Source organism: Pogona vitticeps, chromosome 2 (assembly GCF_051106095.1).
Source record: "Pogona vitticeps strain Pit_001003342236 chromosome 2, PviZW2.1, whole genome shotgun sequence".
NCBI lineage: Eukaryota > Metazoa > Chordata > Lepidosauria > Squamata > Agamidae > Pogona > Pogona vitticeps.
Genome location: NC_135784.1, coordinates 260,341,692 through 260,359,006, shown reverse-complemented (window position 1 = coordinate 260,359,006; position 17,315 = coordinate 260,341,692).

Genomic DNA, 17,315 nt, shown 5'->3' with positions numbered 1-17,315 from the left:
TGTTCTGATTCAAACCAAATGGTAAAAGACAAGAATCTTCCTTCCTTCCTTCCTTCCTTCCTTCCTTCCTTCCTTCCTTCCTTCCTTCCTTCCTTCCTTCCTTCCTTCCTTCCTTCCTTCCTTTGTCTTATTTGTAGGCAGCCTTTCCCTCTGATGAGGGGATCCAAGCTGGCTCATAATGTTAAAATAAGTAAAATGAAAACACAATAAATTACACATTAAATTAAGAATAGATTAAGCAATTGAAACATTTAAACATTAAAAACAAATTTACTTAGCTAACAACCAGCATCCAAGGACTCCACTACAGTTAACAGAGCCTACCTGAAGATGTAGGCCTTGCAATGCCAGGCGGGAAGGGACTGACTTAACTTCCTGAGGGACAACATTCCACAATCTGGAAGCAGCTGCAGAGAAGGCCTTCTTTCATGTCTCCATGAAACAGAGCCAGGCTGCACAGGAGCATTAGTTTTTTTAGAAAAATACAATATGAATGTTCTTTCATCATGCACTGTGCCAAAATAAAGTTCTTGAAAATCACATACTCCTCCACCTAAATTTGTTTTACGAATTGAGTTGTTCTTGTCATTCTTTTCTGGTAGGTCCAGGAAGGCACTCAGATGAGAAAATGTTACAGCATTCTTTATCAGACCAGTGATTTTTTATTTAAAAAAATATAAAAAATTAATTGTTTAAGTTTTTTTAACTGCTAATCTTCTGGTTTATGAATGTGTAATATCGTGGTTCCCTATCCACAATTCAAAGCACTAGGAAATAGCCTGATATTGCTGCACATTGCCAACATGGGGGGGGGGGGGGAAATGTCAAGGTTGACATAGCAAAGGGCAGCCTGAAGGTTCACAACACCAATGGCAACAGTCAAGATGGTCTACAGGATACCCTCTTCTGCTCACTACCATTCACAAACTGACAACAAACAAGGAAAAATCTTGCAGACTCCTTTTTTCATCAGTTAACCACTTCTCCTCCAAACACAAGGCAACAAGATAGAGATGGGCATGGACTGTCACTTCAACAATTTGTCCCAGTTAATTTATTGTCACAACAGCTGTTCAGTGGTTTGGCACCCAATCCCCTCTGGCGAGCACCCACTGGGAAACAGCATCTCAGCTTCCATCCTCCTCTGGCACTGCTTCTGAGTGGGTGCCCACCAGAAAGAGCAGGCTGCTGAACCCCCAAACACCCGTTACGGTGGTAAATGAACTGGGACAAAAGACCAAACCAGCAGTTTTTGACAAATGTGAATGGTCTAGTACTTAAGGGGGGGAAATTGTCAAGTTTTATTGCCACATTCATAAACTGAAGGGGGGTCTGTCTGTCTGAAAAAATTGAATGTAGTATATATACACTACACACGAATTCCAACAGAAACTTACCTCATGTAGAATTACCTAATGCTAGAGGATCCCTGAATATGACCACATGATCTGTAGTATGATCGCTGGGAGAAGAGCAGAACCAAAACCGGTTGGGATGTGCCAAAATATTTTTAAGGGCTGCTTTGGACTTTATGAAATGGTGAAGCAGAGGCATGTAAGTGCAGCACATAGAACAGAGAAACACACACACTATCTAACGTCTCAGGTAAACTAATGTCATGCAGATTGTGGACTAGAAAGTGATCTTTTAATTTCAAAGTCATTTCCTTGGGATAGGCAAGCTGAGGAATAACATTATCATTTTTTATTTTGGCTGCCCCCATTTTTAGAATTGCTTTGTAGAATGTTGATTTTTCTCTGCTGCAGAATAACATAGTTGCACTCTTGTGCAGCTATAATCAGATATGTTGTGGCTTTGTCTGTGTCCCCTCCCTCTCATTTGGGTTTGTTTTTTAAGTTTGAATGGGTCATTCCTGTTACCACAAACAACTTGACTTGGCAATATGTTGCATGCTTCAAAGCCTTTTAAAAATCTTTGTGACTCCTTGTCACAGCTAACAGTGGTTTTACATAACACCTCCCACAATATGTGTAATAGATGATGATATTAACATATATTTAATGCCTGGAACATATTATATTATTTTATGTCTTTTGGCCTGTGACGTGAGTGGCTGTGCACCTTACACCATAGCATTTTATTTAAGGGAAGATTGAAAGGTGTTGGTAGAAAAGATGATGGACTGGTTCTGAACATATTGTGTTTATGTGTTAAGCATTATGGTTGTGATTGAAACAGTTTAACTTCTGCTGGTGCAAAATAGATTTCAGGTTGCAATTGTCTTATGAACTACTAGGACAGAGAAAAGGGGAATAATCTCAGAAAATATATATACCAGCCATCAAGGGTGGCACTATTTCCTTAGTATTTTAACACCTTAAAAGTAGTTTTAAAACACCTTCAGAGAGCTACAAAAAAATTGAAGACTGTCATTTTTCAGTTTCATTATTTTTGATTTCCAGATTTTGTATACATCATAGGAAAGTTCCCCTTAACATTAGAGATTACCCATAAATATTAACCTAACCTTTGTCATAAAATCTTCTGTCTACTGTGAACATCTTCAGATTATTGTACACAAATGTGCCCTAATAGTAGCCAGAAAAGGAGGAGAGAGAGATAACCCACTGCTAGCATCTTACATCAATGTTGGTAATAAAGTTATAATGTCCTATCAATAAAAATATGGATTTTTCTGAATTGCTCGGATTACAATATACATGGGAGGAATTGTATTGACTGACTGGACGGGACTGTAATACCATGATGCTACCAATCGTATTTGCTACTTCATAACTGTCTAGAAATCAAATAAGGGACAAAAATATTGACCACATCAAATAGCTGTCATTCACTTTGATATACTGTATCTGGAGGTCTCTATCTGAGGGAAGCCACAGAACAGAAGGATTCAGCAATGGGGGAAGAGGCTCACAATCTTTTCCCAAAAGCTTCTTTGTAACAGGTAGCAAACCTCTTTGAAAACAAACTCTGTGGAGGAAAGGGTTCAACATGTGATCAGGAAGGAAGTTCTAGCCCCATCCCATGGTTACTGCAGTTACCACACCTGGCAGATTATATCTCTTTCAGACTGTCCTTCATGTGGGTAAAAGTGACAGGAAGTTGCTTATCTGTTATGATTAAGTTAGAAACCTCTCCCTGCTAACATGATCATGTTATTTTTCCTGAACAACTGAATAGAATCTAAGTACAGTGGTGCCCCGCACCATGACGATACAGTTAGTTCCCCTGAAATCGCTGTTAAGCAAAAACATTGTCCAACGAAAATAGTTTCCCCATTGGAATGCATTGAAACCCATTTAATGCATTCCAATGAGGAAATTACCTTGTTGTCCAGCAAAGATCGCCCATAGGAGAAGCCATTTTCTGAGCGCCAATCAGCTGTTAAAATGGCTGCCCTGCGAAGCATGGGTCTGGAAAACACAGGGCAGCCATTTTGCGGAGCCGGAAAACATTGTCTTCTTGCGAACAAACAGGGACCTAATTGTCGTCAAACAAAAATCCCCCATAGGAAACATCATTTTAAGTCACCGTCCTGCGGATTCGTCGTACAGCGGGGTCATCATCTAGCGAGGTACCACTGTAAAAGTGTGTAACGGCTATGGGTCCTCACTAGACATGGAGACAAAGCTGAAAAATGGTGGTTCATAGCTGGCCATGAACCATTGTGAACAAACCAGAAAACCAAACTGTGAATCAGTTCAGTTTTTGATTTGTGCTTGGGGGTGAGAAATTACTATCTCCTGTATTGTCACCACCGCTGCTGCACTGATAGGCCAGTGCATGTGCTATCTCTGAAGATGGCAGCAGTTATGCTGAAAGAGGAAGAGGTGGCAGGACCAGGTGGCCAGCGGGAAGGGCCAGGGCTATCCATTTTGCCAAAATAAAGCACCAGACAGAAAAAAGTTCTACTCTTTGTCTCATTTCAACAAAATGGAATGTACAAACCAAACCATGAACTGAACCATGAACCTGCCTGGTTTGTGAGTCATTTCAGTTCATAGTTCTCTTTGATCCCACCTCTAGTCCTCACATTTAGAACTTGCCATCAGTGGTGTAGTGGATGTGAGGCTCTTGGGGATGAACTGATTGGACTTCTCTGTTAGGGACTGCTATATAAATCTGACACACACCTCCATGGCTTCTCCATTCCTTCTGATCTTAGTTGCAATTCTGCCACTAGATGAAGAGATGATTAGAAGTCTCCCTCTTGCAATGCAAAGCATCCTGAAGTAGTTTGTTCCTGAGTGGACAATTAAGACCCTATATGCCTTACAAAAGGCCTATACAGTATATGAAAGCTTCTGGAATCAGTTAGGCTGTGCTAGTGCTTGGAAAAGATGATAATGACAAATTCCAACCAGGCATTCAGCTTAATGATTGTCTCCCCACCCCACCCCACCCCTGGATCATTTCCAGTTCCATAACACTATGATTCAGATTTTACCTCTACAAGCACCATCTCCCAAGCCAGGTAGAAAGTTACTTTCAAGGGTTTTAGACCTGTCCCAGACATAGAACTGATAGAAATGCCAGCTGACTAGCTCTCATGTGATGAGCAGGCATCTCTGGGGGAAATGCGTTGTTAAAGAGAATGGTGTCCCTAGAGGTTAGTTACTGTTGTTTTTAACAAAATCTAAAGAATACCCTCACCTCCTGAATGCAATAATCTGCAATTAATCTGTATGTCTCAAAATTAATGATCTCATTTGTGTTTTCTCATGCTATACAAAGAACATTATTTATATTCTTCCGGTAACAAAAAATAATGAAATTGAAGGTAATATTGTCATTTGTCATATGTTATTTCCAGCCTGTACATTACCCTGTCTCAGGGTTACCAATGCCAAGCCAATTACAGACCCATCTCGTAATCCTTTTCCTGCCCAATCAAGAGAAATACAAGCTGCTGGAGTTGACCTCCAAATTAGAAGTCCATTGCATTTGATTGCTGGTCCAAAAGCAAATTATGCTGTCATTTGGTTTGGTTTCCTATGCATTTCAGAGGCAAGCTCATTACAACTTACATATTCCCCAGTCTGACTGCGTAGATATATTCATGTCTTAGAAATCGATGTTTCTAAACTTAGCATTACTTAGACAAGCAATATTTTCTTCAAGGTTTGGGAACTTACAAGAAGCATCCAGCCACTCTTAAGGTATTGAAATTTGATCAGATAAAAATAAAACTATGATCATCATAATTAAGGGAATCCACCAGAAGAAAATGTAAATGGCAAAAAGGCTTAAATAAAGCTGCCATGTGTAGCTTAATGGCTTTTGACAAAAGAGGAGTTCATTTTTAAAACAAAGCTAAACTAAAAGAAAGCAATATAGGTAGCTTAGGGAGAAGAATAACTGCCTCCTGCTAATCAGGGTATAACAAAGACATAAATTAAATGATTGCTACTCCAAGAATGACAATAAGGACAATTTTTAGTATCACTTGAAACATGAATTATTCATGCCTGCAATGCCTGGTCGCAATATATTTCATGTCATACTTTGTCTCAGCCTATCCATTAAAAAGAAAAGTTGATCATGCAAATGTTAATTGTGAAAGATGGCTGTGTGCAGTATAAGAACCAAAGGAAAGGCTTTTCTAAAGAGACAAATGTTGATTGAAGCATTTGGAGGCAGGAACCTATTTCACTCATTTCTAGACTCATTTCTCTCCTCCAGGAAGGACTGGAGCCACCGTAAAACAATGCTCCCAAGTCCCATTCTATAGAGATGGGTCAGGAGGATTCTATGGTCAATGGTCAATTCTATGGTTGATAATATCGAAAGTTGCCAAGAGGTCCAGCAAAACCAACAGGGACACAGACTCCCTATCCAGTTCCCAGTGTAGATCATCCACCAAGGCAACCCAAGTTGTATCTGTCCCATAAGCAGACCTGAAGCCAGACTGAAATGGATCTAGATAATTTGTCTCATCCAGGAACCCCCGCAGCTGCACAACCTGCTCTAGCGCCTTCCCCAAGAATGGAATATTAATACTGGCCAGTCATTATTCAGTTTTGTGGGATCCAAAGAGGGCTTTTTTAAAATCAATGGTCTTACTATTGCCTCCTTTAGGCAAGATGGGATCCTACCCTGTTGCAAAGAGGCATTCTCCACACCTCCTACCCACTTGACCAGTCCCTTTACTCACAGCTTTTATGAGCAGAAGTCCAAGGGTCCAGCAGACATGTGGTAGCCTTCACTTCCCCAAGGGTCCTAACCACATATTCAGGCTGCAAAAACTGAAATTAATCCATTACCACAGGCTAAACAGGGACCATAGTTACAATCACATGGCAAGAATCAACTACAGCATCCAATATTGTTCAAATTCTTCGCAGCGAGCTACAGGGTGATCTGCATTATCTTCCTGGGGGCCAGCATGTAACAGACCCTTGACCACTTAAAAAAATCTGCTCGGCAATTCTGTGCAGACACTGGCCACTGACCTGTGGGGTCCCTAGGGGTTCTGTTTTGTGCCCTATGTTATTTAGCATTTACTTGAAACTTCTGTGATAGAGTGTCTGGAGTTTGGGAGTTCAGAGTCACCAGTATGCTGATGACACCCAACTCTGTCTCTCCCTGCCACTGAAATCCAAGGAAGCTGCTTCAGTTCTAGATCAGTGTTTGGTATCAGAAATGGACTGCATAAGGGTAAATAAACTGAAACGTAACCCAGTCAAGGCAGAGGTGCTTCTGGTCAGTTGAAAGGCAGATCAAGGAATAGGGATGCAGCCTGTACTGGATGGGGTTACACTTTCCCTAAAAACACAGCTGTGCAGCTTGGAGGTGCTCCTGGGTTCCTCTCTGAGCTGGGATGTCATGGTTTTGGCAGCGGCCAGGGGTGTATTTGCACAATAAAAACTACTATGCCAGCTACATCTCATTCTGAAGAGATCTGATCTGGCCACTATGACAGACACCCTAATTACTCCCTGGCTGGATTACTGTAGTACCTCATCCAATCCGAAAGAAACCTATACCATTCAAGATTATCCAGAAAGAAAGATCAGGAATTAAAAGGTTTGACCTCTTGAGCTGTTATCTGTTACGAATCACCTGGAAGTGATAGGGTTAGAGAGGCTGGGGATTGGCCCCTTTCTAAGACAGATGCACTGTTTTAGATTTGTGTGATATGGCTGTTAGAGTGTTACAACTAGACCTCAGGGGGGCTAAATTCAATCCCTACTTGGCCATGAAATTCAGTAGGCAATCTTGGACAGTTATAGTCTCTTAGCCTGACCTACCTCACAGGATTGCTGTGAGGATAAAAGAGAAGAAGGAAAGCCGTATAACATATAAGCCACCTTGAACTCATTGGAGAAAAGGTGAAATAGAAATATAACAAGTAAATAGTGGATGAAATCCTGTTTTGCAGTTACACAAATAGCATACTTTTGGAAGCAAGCGACCATAAGTTAAGAAATCTTCATCAGCATGCAACAGATAATGTCTAAGCAGATTTCCTAAGTTACACTTACGCACATCTAAAATTTACACCATTTGCGTAGCTCCATGACAAGATTTTAGCTAATAAATTTATCTCAGTGGTAACCTAGAGGAGACGTGAGCTAATGGCCAATCAGCATTCATTGATCTATATCCACAAACAGTGGGCAGGTCCTCAGTGTCAAATGTACAGTTTAAGAATAGGGAGTAATTTCCAAGACCACTCCCACACACAGGGCCATTTGCCAAAACAATAAAGTGTGCAAATTAATGATACATACGGAACTATGCTCTGGCTTGTATTATGTCAATTTCAGCAGGACCTGTCAAACACACCCAGAGCTGTACTAATACTCAATAAGGCCTTCATATACCATCAGTCTGCAAAAAGGATCACTTGCCTTTGCAACACTGGTGGTTAAAAGCCACTAGGAACAGTTGCTGTCATGCAGAGTCATGTAGCTGCTGCACATTAGCCTGGAAAGATGGCTAGATCTGTCAGCCTAATCTGTTCTATCAGGAAAATGTAATCTCTCGAACCAGAAAGGCAGTTTTCACGTTAAGATAGTTATAGCGTTCTTAATATTAGCTATTTCTTTTTAAATGATTTATACATTTCCATACAAGAGCTTTATTGTAGGGCAGTTGAAATCACAAAAAAAGGATTTTAAAAAAATTACTGTCACTCTTATAAAAATGATGTATATGTTTTATTTTTTAATATTTGTTGTTTAGTAAGGAGACCATTTCCTAAGCTGCAGCTAAGGGTGTTGTTCATCCATTTTCTTCATTTGCCTTTTCCAGATCAGTGGTTCTTAACCTTTTTGAAAGAAACGCCCCCTTGAGCCATTGAGGAAGTTATCATCGCGCCCTTCCCCGTGGTGATATTTATTTATTTATTTATTTATTTATTTATTTATTTATTTATTTATTTATTTATTTATTTAAGACACTTAAATCCAATGACCCCTGAAAACAAAATTAAATTCCAAGAAAATGAAATGCCCCCCAAAAAATAACATTTAATGATTTAGTTGCAAATGAATTTTAAGACGCAAAAAGAAATATAAAAAGGGCATAAAAGCAAATGCAGGAACTAAAAATTTCAAGACAAAAAGTCTGAAACTAAATTAAAATTGGAGGAAAATATATATTCATTTACACTGTAAAAAGGCTGCAGCCATCTTCACAGGTTTGGCTTGCTCCAGTGCCCCCCTACCGCCCCCCTTCTGCTCCAGCGCCCCCACACCGCCCCTTTTCGTTCTACCGCCCCCCTGAAAAATGAAATCGCCCCCTGGGGGGGCATTATCGCCCACGTTAAGAACCACTGTTCCAGATGACCATGCAAATCAGAAGAGTCTTCTTCTGACTGATCGCATATAGTAATTTTTCAATCCGAATCTTGGCTCAAAAATTAGTTATAATAATGTGTGCATTAGGGGAAGTAGGGTACCAAAACACACACAGTAGGGAGAGTTGCATACACAATGGCTAAAATTATGTTACTTAGCCATTGTATATGCAGCTTTCCCTAACTTAGCATATTAAGTTTCAACTAACCATTGAATCAACACAGATTTAGCAAGTCATCTCCTCCATAAACTCCATTGATTGTTTTGGCCTATTCTCTTTGTGCCTTATTATGTCAAGCAATAAGATTTTGTCCAATGTGTTTTAAAAATTGTACATGAAAGTGGAACATTTTATTTTCTAAATTGCAGACTGATATGGAAAATGAATGGAATGGAGCCATGGTGATCAAACATATGCTCAGTAGATACAGGCTGGATTTGAACACATCTGTCCATCGTGAGCTATTGCCTAGATCAATTTGAAATGCAAAGACTGTTAACTTTCAGTCATAGACCAGCAAATGATTCTTTCATTTCCTTGCAGCTTCTGATCTATTGCTGTTACTAATATTTGTTGTTGAGTCCCATGGTCTCAAATATCTAGGCTGTTAACTTTAAGTTGCATCCATTTTGCTCCATGTTGACACATAGCTGATTTCTCTTACATAGACTGGTCACCTACTGCTTAATCATGCAGAAGATACTCTTCCATCTCAAGAAATTCATACTGTTCACAGTTAAGGATGGACAAATGATATGGATTAAAATATTTGGGCATAGTGAACCCTAGGATAGCTACATTTGCATTAATCTCATTGAAAGAGAGGGAAATCACCATGACTCTCACAAAATGATAATGTAATACACACAGAGTCAGAAGATGGTTCATCTGGCTGCAGGTTGGGAATTTCACAGAAGAAAAATATTCAGAGAAAATGTGTAGGGGTAGAAAAGATAGCTGTCGGTCTGATTTAAAGGCTAGGGAATACTTGAAATTCTTTGTTCAGTTCGTCTTTAAGGGCCTGCTAGTAAAACATGACCACGAACCAACCAAAGTAATTTTGTGCAGCTTTAATTATGATCTCAGTACCTGGAGATTTTTTTCACTATTTTTAATACATCTAAAAGCTTGCTAGAATTTTTACCACTTAGTGACGGAGCAGAAGAAAATGGCCTATATAGTTTGCAAAATACTATCAAAGCAAAAGCAAAAGAAATTCATTTCTAGTGTTACATCATTCACAGCTACATTGGAGTTTATTTGTGCATATATACCCGTGTGTTTTTCTGTTTGCTTTCTTCAGTTTTAATTCTTCAGAATATATTATGGATTTCTGCCATTTATTTATTTATTTATTTATATTTATTTATTCAATTTATATGCCGCCCAAACTACCCAGAGGTCTCTACCTAGTGCATCTCAGATCTATTTGATTGCTTTGCAACTGAAGCAGAGATGGGAAATATCTTCTTTTCAGACTAGCATTCACAGAATTCCACAGTCGACATGTAGTAGTTCAAATAACAGTAGCAGTCCAAAAAAGAGATACTTTATGCCTCTGATTTACATGACAAGGGCATCCATACAGGACATTTTTGCATGTAAGAGTTGAAACTGCCTTTTACACAAAGCATATAGTTATTTGAATTTTCAGGAAAGAACACAGGGACTGTAATAAGAATTAGAAGCCCAGATGTTCAATATGTTGCATTTATGTTGCGATGCCAGGTGAATCCAGAAATCATCATCATCATCAAAATCATCATCATCTCAGTGCTGCAGAGCTGTAAGGGACCCCCTGGATCATTGAGTCCAGCCCCTGTCAAGGAGGCACAGTGGGGAATCAAACTCCAGCCTCTAGGTCACAGCTAGATATCTAAATTACTGAATTGTCCAGCAGATGCTTTAAGCCTCATGTGTGAAAATGAACAATTCTTTTTATACAAAATTTGCAAAAATTAATTCTTTCAAGGAGCTGTAATCAATGAAGGCCTGTAAATCTGCACTGAATAAGATAGACAGCATTTCTACAAGGGATCGAGGCAGTATCCAGTTTTAAATGGGCAGTAACATGTGGGCCATGATGACTGGTGAATCTGCTCTGGCTTTTAGTCCAAACATTAGAGGAACTATGAAAAGCATTGCACACTATCTCCAAAGTTCAGCTTCTGCATTAGCTCCTTTAAAGTTGGGATTAGAACATAATGTGGGCTCATAACCCTCAAGATACAAGAGTCACCAGCTGCCTGTGGATGCATTTTGATTCTCTGGGTTGATCTGAGGAACTGACTGTGGAAGAAGAATGTACATCTATCATTTTCAGTCTAATCTTCAGTCTTTAAGGTCATTCCTCCCATCACATCTATCTGTCATTCCAAACTATGATGTCACGCTTTTCTGTTCACCTTTTCCATCTTGAGAATCATGACATAGCTACAAATTTTAGAAGCTTTTGGAGGCCCACAAAGTCCAAGTTTGGCCAATACCTGTATTGGATCACCAGAATATTACAGACTGAATAAGCTTTCAGGTCTTCCAGAACACTTTTTCTTAAAAAGCAAAATGTGCTGCTTTATCAGGCACAACTGGATGGTAGGACAAATAATTCAAAATTGGACCACTCTGGCAATCACGAAACCAGGCTGCCAACAAAGCAAAATGGAGTTTCGCTTCTAGATGAGACAAAGATGACAAGGGGATCTGTTGAGAGTTCCTCCACACTTTGCAGACCAAAGGCCAGATCGCCTTGGACGCACCAACTGGCAGAAATGCTGGGGAGGCAAACCAGCCCTCATCCACAGTGTTTGAGAGGGTCTCCCAGCTCTCAAGAACAGAATGGTATGTGGTGGTAGGACCTTCAGGCAGAAGGAAAAATCAGAAAATAGCAGTTTCTCCCTGTCAGCAGAGTTCTATACCGTGTCTCCCCAAAAATAATACAGGGTCTTATATTAATTTTTGCTTCAAAAATGCATTGGGGCTTATTTTCAGGGGATGTTTTGTTTTTTCATGTACAAAAATCTACATTTATTCAAATAGAGTCATGTCATCTTCTTCTGGTTGCTGCACAATGGTGGAGGGCGGGGTTTCACTTAACTGGGGCTTATTTTTGGGAGTAGGGCTTATATTACGAGCATCCTGAAAAACCATACTAGGACTTATTTTCAGGTTAGGGCTTATTGCTGGGGAAACAGGGTAGATTGCAGCTCTGAATCCTACCCAATAATTATTTTTAATCAGTTCTGAAATAGCACCACTGTACCTTTACTCTTTTCTTTACTAATTTCAATCTGCCAAACTCTGCATCTGATAATATACAATACATTCTTTTCCCCTCAAATGTAGGAGCATATTGTATACATAAAATTCAGGTACAGATAATTCCAGAGTGCATCAGAGAAAAGCTCAGATGATTAATCAGATGGTTGGTTGCCTTGCTATTTAAGAAATATTTTCTATTTAGGAAATATCAGTTACTGAATATGTAATAGTTATTATGTGTGAGTTTTGGATTCAAATGATTTCCAAAATTGCTGGTGTATTACAGAGCCATGAGTAGCTCAGCAGGGGATCTGCAGTATCTATATGTTTAGCTATACTTCTTAAAAACTTAAAGAAGATTTTCAAATTGACTGGAATGTGTAGGCTTAAAGCTGTTTCATGTTAAATACCAATATATGATTATTCAATAATTGAAACAAATCCTGTAATCCATTTAGCTATAATATGTGTAATGCGGATATGATTTTTTGTCAGTGCTATGGCTGAATAAAGATAGAATAAAGGCAGATTTTCAATACTTCCTATATTGCTTCTATATTTCTAATTTAAAATAACCAACACTCATTTTAAGAATCTATACTTGTATTTATAGATTTCATACTGCATTTAAGCTAAAATTTTAAATCTGCATTTCATAATGTGGAGCATCCTGAAAGAATTTACAGAGACTGGCTTTAGTCTGGATATACTCCCTTTATTAAATATTATTGTACTGGATGAATTCTTACAATAACCTGGCATGGAATACTTTTAGATGCTTTAGGACATTTTATCCATTCTTGCAGAATGGGAAATTTGGTTAGATGGGTAGATACACAATCAATCAAAAGTACTACTAAATAGCATTCGGGAGATGCTCATTTAATCTCAATGAGTAAAGGCCTTGATCCCCTGGAAGCCCACATGAAATTACAAGAAACAAAATCCAAGGAAATCAATAGGTCTTTTCTGCCATCCAAGTGCTAATAAAGGAGCTGTGGGAGCAGTTCATTCAGGGGAGTGTATTATTGTCTCAGAACCAGGAAGACATTTCTATTCCGATGAGGTCTCAGCCCAAATAGTTAATAACCCTTGCCCTCCACAAGAACCCAGAGGCACAGACCCACTTCGTTGGGTCAAGTCTGTAGTCTTAAGAATATTTCACTGTTAGGAAAAAGTTTCAGTTTTCAGTTCACCACTACACACAAATTGGAAGGGCCCTATTTTGACTTCTGGTAGCTTCAAGCAGGGTATTATCCCCAATCACACCATCCTTAAAGGGCAAACCAGACAATACAATTAACAGGTCATTAGAAGAATCACTTCCTTAAGAGGAAATTTAATCTAATATGAGACCACTTCATTTGGCAGATTACCCAGCCTTTTTTAAAAAAATGGACAGTTGGGAATCTGCATTGCTTTGTTTGCATACCTCTGTCTCAGTTGTGTTGCACTGAAAGATTTGTGTGGCAGGAGAGACAGCACTTTAATGGAGGACAGCTTCACCTTAAAAAAAAGATCTGACCAGCAAAAGCCGGAGTGAATACCTTTGCAATTGTATTCACCTGTGTTAGACAGCTACTTACCTGTTCTGTCACTAATCATGAAACATAGAGGCTACAGAACATAACTACTTTTATTTGTAGCAGCTGAATCACCAACATACTTGACCTGAAGCTTTTTCCCCCCACCATCATTCCATAATGGAATGATAATTTTACAAAGGCAGGTACTAATTATTACATAGCTATGCTAGGAAAAAATCCTGCCCACCTAGCAGTTTGAAAGCATATAAATGAGAGTAGATAAACAGGTACCACCTCGGTGGGAAGGTAACAGTGTTCCGTGTCTTGTCAGCTGGCCACATGACAATGGAAACTGTCTTTGGACAAATGCTGGCTCTATGGCTTGGAGACAGGGATGAGCACCACCCCCTAGAGTCAGACACAACTGAACTAAATGTCAAGGGGAACCTTTACCTATGCTAGGAAAGGAGTCCAAAAGTGCAGGCAGATTTATTAATGCACTTGAAGATACCCATTCTAGAAGTGTTTCTGTCTGCTAAAAGCAGACCTTTTGATATGCTAATAGGTCTCAGTTACCCACTCAAGAACAATTGAGCCGAAAATACTTGAGAGTTCAGCAGGAAGAGCTCACTGATAGGAAAATCATCTTCCATCCACCCAGTTACTGTTATGATTGCAAGAGAGAACTGGAGAGTGGCAGATAATATCACTGTCCTTGCTAATTAAAAAAAGAAATTATTGTGTTTCAAGGCCTTGAGCCTTGGCTCCCCAACACTAATGCTCTAGCCCTAGGCTTTTGAAACAGTTATTTGAAAACTTTATTAAAGAAGATATTAGAGGTTAAAAGAGTAGTAGTAGCTGGTACGGGCTTATTCTTTTGGGGAGACAAGTGGGATAGAAGTTAAGGGAGGGAGGGGGAAAGAAAGAAAGAAAGAAAGAAAGAAAGAAAGAAAGAAAGAAAGAAAGAAAGAAAGAAAGAAAGAAAGAAAGAAAGAAAGAAAGAAAGAAAGAAAGAAAGAAAGAAAGAAAGAGATCTTGTGAGATAACCAACGAACAGTGCTTTGCCAAAGCCTTACCCTTTCGTGATACAAGACATCATTGGGGAGGGACAGGACTGAAGGGCACAGCTTTTCCAATGTCTTTCAGCCCTCCCACTTGTCTGGTTTCAAGGGGCAATATGATCTCCAGGATAGGTGATTTAGGAGTCTGGCTGCAGAGCCAGAGATTGGGAATTTGATTCCCCACCGTGTCTCCTTGAGAGATCCATAGGGTCCATTTCAACTTTGCAGTTCTCAAATGACAATGATAATGATAAAATAATTTTCTATTCCTGTCCTAAACATGTCTGGCTAGAACCCACACTTTTATGAAGATAGTGTTTAGACTAAGCAGCATTCCTCCACAGATGAATGGATGTATTAAGAGATGAACAACACAACATGTTCGCTTTGCACTGTTGGGTGGGGAGTTTCTCCTATTCACAGATGCCTTTAGTGCCTTCATTACGGAAGAGCCTGATGTGGATCTGTGTGAAACAAAGTGCTCTCTTAAGTTTATAGAATCAGATTCAGAGCACCTTAAAAGTGGCACAGAACTGCAGACTATGATAGAAATGTGTTGAGGCCACCAGCTGCAATTACACCTCACAGATAAAAGAAGCCACGTACCATGTGGGTGAGATCTGAAGTATCACATAGAGGAGAAATAAAGGTGAAATCCTCAACCTTTATTTAGAGCCTCCAGGAAGCACCTGCAGATATTCCTCTAATACAAAGAGAATTTACACAGCCAATTCTAAGGTAAAGCTTATTTGTGAGCTTTCTTAAAAGGTGCTTGCTAATAGTTCCCCAGTCAATTTGGCAGTAATATGCTTATTTTTAGTAGTGAATATTAGAAAGAAAGAAAGAAAGAAAGAAAGAAAGAAAGAAAGAAAGAAAGAAAGAAAGAAAGAAAGAAAGAAAGAAAGAAAGAAAGAAAGAAAGAAAGAAAGAAAGAAAGAAAGAAAGAAAGAAAGAAAGAGAAAGAAAGAAAGAACAAAGTAGGCTGGGCCCCTCTGTGCCATCTTTTTACCAGGAGGCAAAGATAATTTTTTTTAACTGGTCTAACTGCACTATTTGATTGATGAGGAAGAACCTTTTAATGCTATGTGTTCTTCAGGCTTCTGTGTTGGAGCAGCTCCATTGGCTCCCTATCCATTTCCAGGCACAATTCAAAGTGCAGGTTTTAACTAGTAAAGCCCTAGACTGCTTGGGTCCAGGTGTTCTCAACAACTGTATCTCCCTTTCTGAGTCTCCCTGGGTGACTTTCTCTCAGTCCTACCTTCCCCACAGGCATGCTTGGTCGGGACTAGAGATGGGGACGAATGTAAAAACAGATCACTTTTTCCAACGAATATAGCCGATTTGTTAAATATTCATCGATCCATTTTCTGGGTTCCATAGACCCCCCACAAATATGAAGGGATGAATATTTACCTGTTTTTATTCCTATTTCATGTTTAATAAATAAACCACCATCCTGCCTACTGGCCACCAATCAGCTGATTGGTGGCAGAAAGGCAGCCACCACCCCACACAGCCATCCAGTACCACAGCCTACCCCTGAACCCCCTTCCTTTCCCTACCTTAGGTCCCACACCACACCACCCCCACCGACACCCTCTTACCTTAATCACTGCTGCCGCGGTCTTCTGGCCTCAGAGCCATGCATGTAAAAATGGAGACTGCCCTTTGCAAAGATGGCAGCTGCAGCTTCCCTACCCTAAATGAAGCTGCAGCCGCCATCTTTGCAAAGGGAAGCCAGTCTCCCTTTTCACACACCGTGGCTGCGAAGGCCTGATGGAGACCTGGCAGCAGCTATTAAGGTAAGGGGGTGTCAGTGAGAGTGGGGTGGGGGCTAAGGTAAGGAAAGGAAGGGGGTGTGCGGGTAGGCTGTTGGTATGGCTGGCTGTGTGTGGGGGTGGCTTCCTATTGGCTTCTGATCAGCTGATCGGTGGCCGGTAGACAGAATGGGCTTCTGTGCCGTGTGGTAAACCCTTCTGGGGAGACCCAATTTGTGGGTGAATAATTGGGATGTCCGATATCCAATCTTCACCAAAGTTGACAGGCATGTTGGGGAAGGACATAGGAAGCTCTGTTGTGATTCTGGATTCTCTAAGTAACTGGGGGGAGCTTTCCTGGGGGTCCTCTTTGTGACTACTTAACTTGGGGGTCTGTAATCCAATGTTCACCAAACTTTCAGGATTTGTAGAATAGCATCTGGGGAAGCTTCTCTACAAACTTGGTGTCTCTAGGTGGTTGGGGACCAGTTTTATAGCCATTTAAAGTGCAGATAAATCGACAGATCGATTTGTTGATTCGTAGAAGAATATTCGTATATTTGTATTCATTGATCCATTAACCTTGACCAATAATGGATTAAAACGAATCACCATTTTTTTTTAGTTGTCCCCATCTCTCATTGGGACATGGGAAAGGGCTCCTCTGTCGCTGCTCCCAGACTCTGGAATTCCCTCCCACAGGAGGCCAGGCTGGCCTCATCTTTGCTGTTCTTCCATAAACCTTTCCTTAGTGACTGACTCTAGGACAGTGGTTCTTAACCTTTGTTACTCAGATGTTTTTGAACTGCAACTCCCAGAAACCCCAGCCAGCACAGTTGGTTTTGAAGGCTTCTGGGAGTTGCAGTCCAAAACTCCTGAGTAACCCAAGGTTAAGAATCAGTGGTCTAGGAGACAATACACAGGAT